At 38.3% G+C, this 6,717-nt stretch overlaps 1 long non-coding RNA gene across 2 annotated transcripts in view; it reads left to right on the forward strand.

Annotated features, from left to right (window-relative positions):
- Nucleotides 1-336: 336 nt before the first annotated feature.
- Nucleotides 337-6,717, forward strand: part of LOC138045497 (uncharacterized) — a 31,880-nt gene continuing 25,499 nt past the window's right edge. Inside the window, exons 1-2 of one of the 2 annotated variants that reach the window (XR_011131592.1) lie at nucleotides 337-470; nucleotides 753-805. This is a non-coding gene — a long non-coding RNA (uncharacterized lncRNA). Of the gene's footprint in view, nucleotides 490-752; nucleotides 806-6,717 lie in introns of both variants that reach the window. The other variant, XR_011131593.1, reaches the window with a different exon arrangement.

Raw genomic sequence — 6,717 nt, forward strand, 5'->3', positions numbered from 1 at the left:
ACAGTAAGATCATCTCTCACCCTTGGTTTCTTTCAAAGGCTTTCCTCTACCCACCATTCCAGCTTTATGATGCCAGACTGGGAGCTTCTGAAGAGATAACCCGCACTTATATTCTTAACCTAACGTATACCTACTTGCTGTTTCAGATGGCACGTCACGAAGAAACAATACTTTTCCCTTTTCCTTCCCAAACTGCCCTTGGGGTGGGGAGTTTTGTTTTTCTCTTCGCTCTTTGCATGTGTCAAACGTATCCTTAAGTTTGCACTGATGTCTCACATGATGTTTTTTTTGTGTATCATGTATTTAGTCAGGTTTGCGACCTTTCGCGGCAAAGTCTCGCAACTGTGTCTCTCATCTTCTGAACTATCTTACTTTTACAGTATCATGCAAAATTCGTCCAAAAGAAGCGTCTTTTGTTCGATTAAGACGCTTGGGCGATCGCGAAATTGGGGACTTGAGTTTGTACGGAGGTGAGCAAAGGACTTCCAAGTAAGGTTTTTACGTCGAAAAATCAATATCGCAGTATGTACCTCGAGTTCATTATTTTAGGGTTTTTTCGAGAAGTATCCGAAAAATAAAATAAGCGCCTTTTTTTATTCTTAAAACATGAGCTCTCTGCCAGTGGAGTCGAGTGGAGAGGAAAGCTGAGAGTTCTAGCTCAGGAAAGACCATCATAACCATGCATATACCCTTTTAATTAACATCTTATTTTTGGGCTGAGACTAAAGTTTCTTATCTTTTTGCGATTTTAGGGTGAGAGCGTTCTTAACATGTTCTTAAAGTTGTGTGGGGGGTGTTACCTTCGGTAAGTTCGACTACAAACTTACAGTAATGACCTGTTACATGTAGACTGCAGTTTTGCAATTCTTTATCTTTATTCATGTTTTCACAAAACCAAACTAAAGAGGTTCTTAACTGGCTCTCAGCCTGACTATGTACTTTTTTTTTTAGTTATTAATCCGGCAAGTACAAAACACAGGTGACAAGTCACAGATCGTTGTCTTACCAATACAGGAACAACCCTTACCATTTACCAATGCTAACATTAATGATGGTAATTCAACTGAGTGGAGTGAAATGTGGTCTGAAATCTTAAGTGCGCAAGTTCTATTTAAAATCACAAGTATGATTCCAGACCAAAATTGCATGACATGAAGTTCACTTACCATTTTATTACATCCATTTGCAAATCAAACAATAATCATTTGATTGCTAAATTACAGGATTTTAGTCAGTACCAATCTTTTATTGATCCAGTTAGGAACAAAAAAATAGAGGGATTTGGGAATAAGTTGCACGGCTGTCAGCGAATCAGATAATTGCAAGGATCACCAGTGATTTCTACATGTAAATGCATGTAATAAGGCCTGAAAGCTTTTAGTTTGGCTTACTTAGGATCAAGGTTAGCTTTAATGAATGTTTGGGGTCCAGCCTGTACTGGTAAAACAATTACCTGTGACGTCTGACCTGTGAGCTGTGACCTGCATTTTTAATTATTATTTTTTAATTAATGCAAACAGAGGAAGAAATCACACAACTACAATTCTTTCATTTTAGCATCTGAAAATGTTGGAGCAGCTTATGACATTCTCCCTCTTTCTATCAGCCTTGCGACTCTCTAAATAACGACCTGTCCCTTACTTTCATAGCGTCTTCTCTCTGCAAAGAAAAGGTGGAAGAGACAATCAGGTTGTTAATAATTTCAGTGTATGTAAAAAGAGATTGATATTTTAAGTTTAAGATGATCAGTTTTGCAGTGAATATTAACATACATGTAAGTGGTACAGTTCTCTGAGCATTACAAAATATGCCACTTAGTATGATATGATCTAAAGCTAATTCCAAGAGTTGGGGCAAATCATGTGTGGCATATGACATGAATTTGTTTACCCTGTACATATTCCCTACCCCTTGTTATAATTGCCTTGCATTAAGACATCCAACCAGTTAGTTTCAGGAATGGTTTCATTTTACATGTACCTCTGTGTATAGTTTAGACTTAGAAAGATATTAATATTTATCATTTTTAATTAATGACAAGTACACTTCATAATTATATTGTGATAACAAAATTATAATGTAAGATTGGCAATTACTGGTTCTTGTGCTTTTATACATACTCAGAAAACTGGTAAAGTGTGTGTATATATATATTTTAACAAATAGATTCCATGTTGCCGTGCGTCTGTTCAGTAATAGATCACAGATGACGTCAAAATGTGGTAAGAACAAAAAAGTGGCTCACGAGGCGATAGCCGAGTCTGTCACTGATGTTCTCACCACATTTTGACGTCTTCTGTGATCTATTACTGAACAGACCCACGGCAACATGGAATCTATTTGTTTTATATAATAAAGAATTAAACTTTATTCGCATAAAAGCTGATGGTGACGTCAATCGTGCGTCTGTCCACTAATAGATCATAGGCAAGAACCAATCAAAATCCGTGAATAACTTGGGTTATTATATAAATATGTATATATACCGGTACACTTGGTTGGAAGATACATTGTATCATTGCCCTCTGTAACTAATTAATGCACAACTCAATCTGATTGAGCTCCCAAATTGTTTCACTTCCTTGCCTTATAAGTTATACATGTACCATTGCTTACAAGTGCATTAATTTACTGGTAAGAGTAAGGTTTGTTTCTTTTATGCATGGTTCTGTAGGAACTTCAATTTATGCACACTTTGAACAATAATTTTTGCAAATTGAAAGCACCTTTTGTGCCTGCATGATATTTTCCATTTCTTAATCACATTACAATGACATGGTTGTGTAGAAAATGATAGTATTATTTATGAATTTAGTGGCATTGCCACAATAATTAATCTCATCACAAATTGCAAGGACAGTTTGAAATATATAACTGGGTTGATATAAGTGTTCTACTTAACTTGCAGTAACTCAGTAAAGTCCTAAAATGATCTTGTTTTCAGACTTTTTACATGCAAGTTGCACTGAGAACAAAGATCATTCCTGAAATTCATCCATATCATACAGATAACGTTAATACATGTAATAGCATCATATTCCCTTGTTTTTTAAATGGCTCCTTTCCTCACGTGTTCACTTGAAATACTAGGTAAAGGTTACTCAAGTTTTAATTTGTTTTAATTTGTGGTAGTGCACTTGTGCAATTAGTGCACTTCCAATATTATGGTCATTGGGGCAGAGTGTCTGTCTCAGTGAGTGAGTGAGTGTGAGATTTTTAGGCCTACCGCGGGCACTCAATTACGAAACTAGTGTACATTTATTAAATATTGATGTTTGTTTGCGGCCCACTTGTCAAGTTTTTTCTTTCGTAATTTTCTTAATGAAAACAGAATGAAAACTGTTTGAGTATGTTATTGTCAATTGAAATTAACAGAGATATTTAAATTCTTAGATGTCTCAAATCAGAATCACTAGAAATGACTCTCCTTTCAAGTCTACGGAGATTGTCTCTTTTCCTCACACATTCACTTTAAATACTTGGTTGCTCCGGTTTTAATTTGTCTTTGTGATAAAGCACTTGTACTAAGTTAGAGTTCAATGTGTGCAATCAACCACACAACATGGCAGCCATACTCAGAACAGCTTCACTTTAATGCACCTGCTCAAAACAAACCACTAGCTAACAATAAATCACAAAGATCATATTCCTTTAATTTCCACCATAGTCATCAATCTGATTTTAGCATCAGATTGTCTAGTTTTATCCTTTTTCTTACACATTCGCTATCACACTTCCTGAAAAAAATTGAACTTTTTTGTATCAGAAAGATGCTTAATTCTTAAACATTAACCTTTTTCTATACACTATACCACAAATTAAGCAACACCTCCATCATTCGCAAATCTTAAGCTCTCGGTATGTAATATGGTGTTTTGATTTGGTAGCATTGTAACTGAAGCTAAATCTGAGTGACCCCAGCTTGAACACAGACTGTCCTCTGGCACCAGCCATGAAATCTCAGACAGCGACCCAGTTATGCTTCCTGTAAATCTCCTAAGTCACAATACAGAGAGCTGCTGAACTGTATTCAGCCTGTATTCAACAAAGTTGACTACTGTAATTGTGTGCAATGACCTGTTAGATTGTATGGAGCATGACCTGGGATTGGTTGATCATCATGGCTATGTGGGCCTTGGGAAGCGCGAAAGTGGCACAAGCACCAAGTGGAGCGCGCTAGACTCTCCACCCAGCTTGGGGTCACGTGACTGGCATCATTTGGCCATCTATCCTTTGTCAATATTTAATTTATGAAAAAAGTGTTATAAAGAGAGGTGTTGCTTTCCCACTGAATTTAATATCCAACTTTAACTACAATTGTACTTCGTCTATTCATCTATTAAATATACACACCCTTCATGTGTTATCAAGGCAAACTTTGCTGTCATTGGTGATGCTTGCATTGTTTCTTAAACAGACTTTTTCTATACACTATACTAGAAATTAAGCAATACCTCTATCACTTGGGAATCTTAAGCCCACGGTATGTTATATGGTGTTTGGATTTGGTGGCATTGTAACTGAAGCTAAATCTGAGTGACCCCAGCTTGAACACAGACCGTCCACTGGCACCAGCCATGAAATCTCAGACAGCGACCCGGTTATGCTTCCTGTAAATCTCCTAAGTCACAATACAGAGAGCTGCTGAACTGTATTCAGCCTGTATTCAACAAAGTTGACTACTGTAATTATGTGCAATGACCTGTTAGATTGTATGGAGCATGACCTGGGATTGGTTGATCATCATGGCTATGTGGCCCTTGGGAAGCGCGAAAGTGGCACAAGCACCAAGTGGAGCGCGCTAGACTCTCCACCCAGCTTGGGGACACGTTACTGGCATCGTTTGGCCATCTATCCTTAGTCAATATTTAATTTACGAAAAAAGTGGTATAAAGAGAGGTGTTGCTTTCCCACTGAATTGAATATCCAACTTTAACTACAATAATTATTGTACTTAGTCTATTTATCTATTAAATGTACACACCCTTCACATGTTATCCATTCAGACTTTGCTGTCATTGGTGATGCTTGCATTGTTTCTTAAACAAACTTTTTCTATACACTATACTAGAAATTAAGCAACACCTCCATCATTCGGAAATCTTAAGCCCTCAGTTTGTTATAAGGCGTTTTGATATGGTGGCATTGTAACTGAAGCTAAATCTTAGTGACCCCAGCTTGAACACAGACCGTCCTCTGGCACCAGCCATGAAATCTCAGACAGCGACCCGGTTATGCTTCCTGTAAATCTCCTAAGTCACAATACAGAGAGCTGCTGAACTGTATTCAGCCTGTATTCAACAAAGTTGACTACTGTAATTGTGTGCAATGACCTGTTAGATTGTATGGAGCATGACCTGGGATTGGTTGATCATCATGGCTATGTGGGCCTTGGGAAGCGCGAAAGTGGCACAAGCACCAAGTGGAGCGCGCTAGACTCTCCACCCAGCTTGGGGTCATGTGACTGGCATCCTTTTGCCATCTATCCTTAGTCAATATTTAATTTATGAAAAAAGTGGTATAAAGAGAGGTGTTGCTTTCCCACTGAATTTAATATCCAACTTTAACTACAATTGTACTTCGTCTATTTATCTATTAAATGTACACACCCTTCACATGTTATCAAGGCAAAGTTTGCTGTCATTGGTGATGCTTGCATTGTTTCTTAAACAGACTTTTTCTATACACTATACTAGAAATTAAGCAATACCTCTATCACTCGGGAATCTTAAGCCCGCGGTATGTTATATGTTGTATGGATTTGGTGGCATTGTAACTGAAGCTAAATCTGAGTGTTCCCAGCTTGAACACAGACCGTCCACTGGCACCAGCCATGAAATCTCAGACAGCGACCCGGTTATGCTTGCTGTAAATCTTCTAAGTCACAATACAGAGAGCTGCTGAACTGTATTCAGCCTGTATTTCAACAAAGTTGACTACTGTAATTGTGTGCAATGACCTGTTAGATTGTATGGAGCATGACCTGGGATTGGTTGATCATCATGGCTATGTGAGCCTTGGGAAGCGCGAAAGTGGCACAAGCACCAAATGGAGCGCGCTAGACTCTCCACCCAGCTTGGGGACACGTTACTGGCATCGTTTGGCCATCTATCCTTAGTCAATATTTAATTTACGAAAAAAGTGGTATAAAGAGAGGTGTTGCTTTCCCACTGAATTGAATATCCAACTTTAACTACAATAATTATTGTACTTAGTCTATTTATCTATTAAATGTACACACCCTTCACATGTTATCCATTCAGACTTTGCTGTCATTGGTGATGCTTGCATTGTTTCTTAAACAAACTTTTTCTATACACTATACTAGAAATTAAGCAACACCTCCATCATTCGGAAATCTTAAGCCCTCAGTATGTTATAAGGCGTTTTGATTTGGTGGCATTGTAACTGAAGCTAAATCTTAGTGACCCCAGCTTGAACACAGACCGTCCTCTGGCACCAGCCATGAAATCTCAGACAGCGACCCGGTTATGCTTCCTGTAAATCTCCTAAGTCACAATACAGAGAGCTGCTGAACTGTATTCAGCCTATATTCAACAAAGTTGACTACTGTATTTGTGTGCAATGACCTGTTAGATTGTATGGAGCATGACCTGAGATTGGTTGATCATCATGGCTATGTGGGCCTTGGGAAGTGCGAAAGTGGCACAAGCACCAAGTGGAGCGCGCTAGACTCTCCACCCGGCTTGGGGACAC

The sequence above is a fragment of the Montipora capricornis genome, chromosome 4, assembly GCF_036669925.1.
Source record: "Montipora capricornis isolate CH-2021 chromosome 4, ASM3666992v2, whole genome shotgun sequence".
NCBI classification, from domain to species: domain Eukaryota; kingdom Metazoa; phylum Cnidaria; class Anthozoa; order Scleractinia; family Acroporidae; genus Montipora; species Montipora capricornis.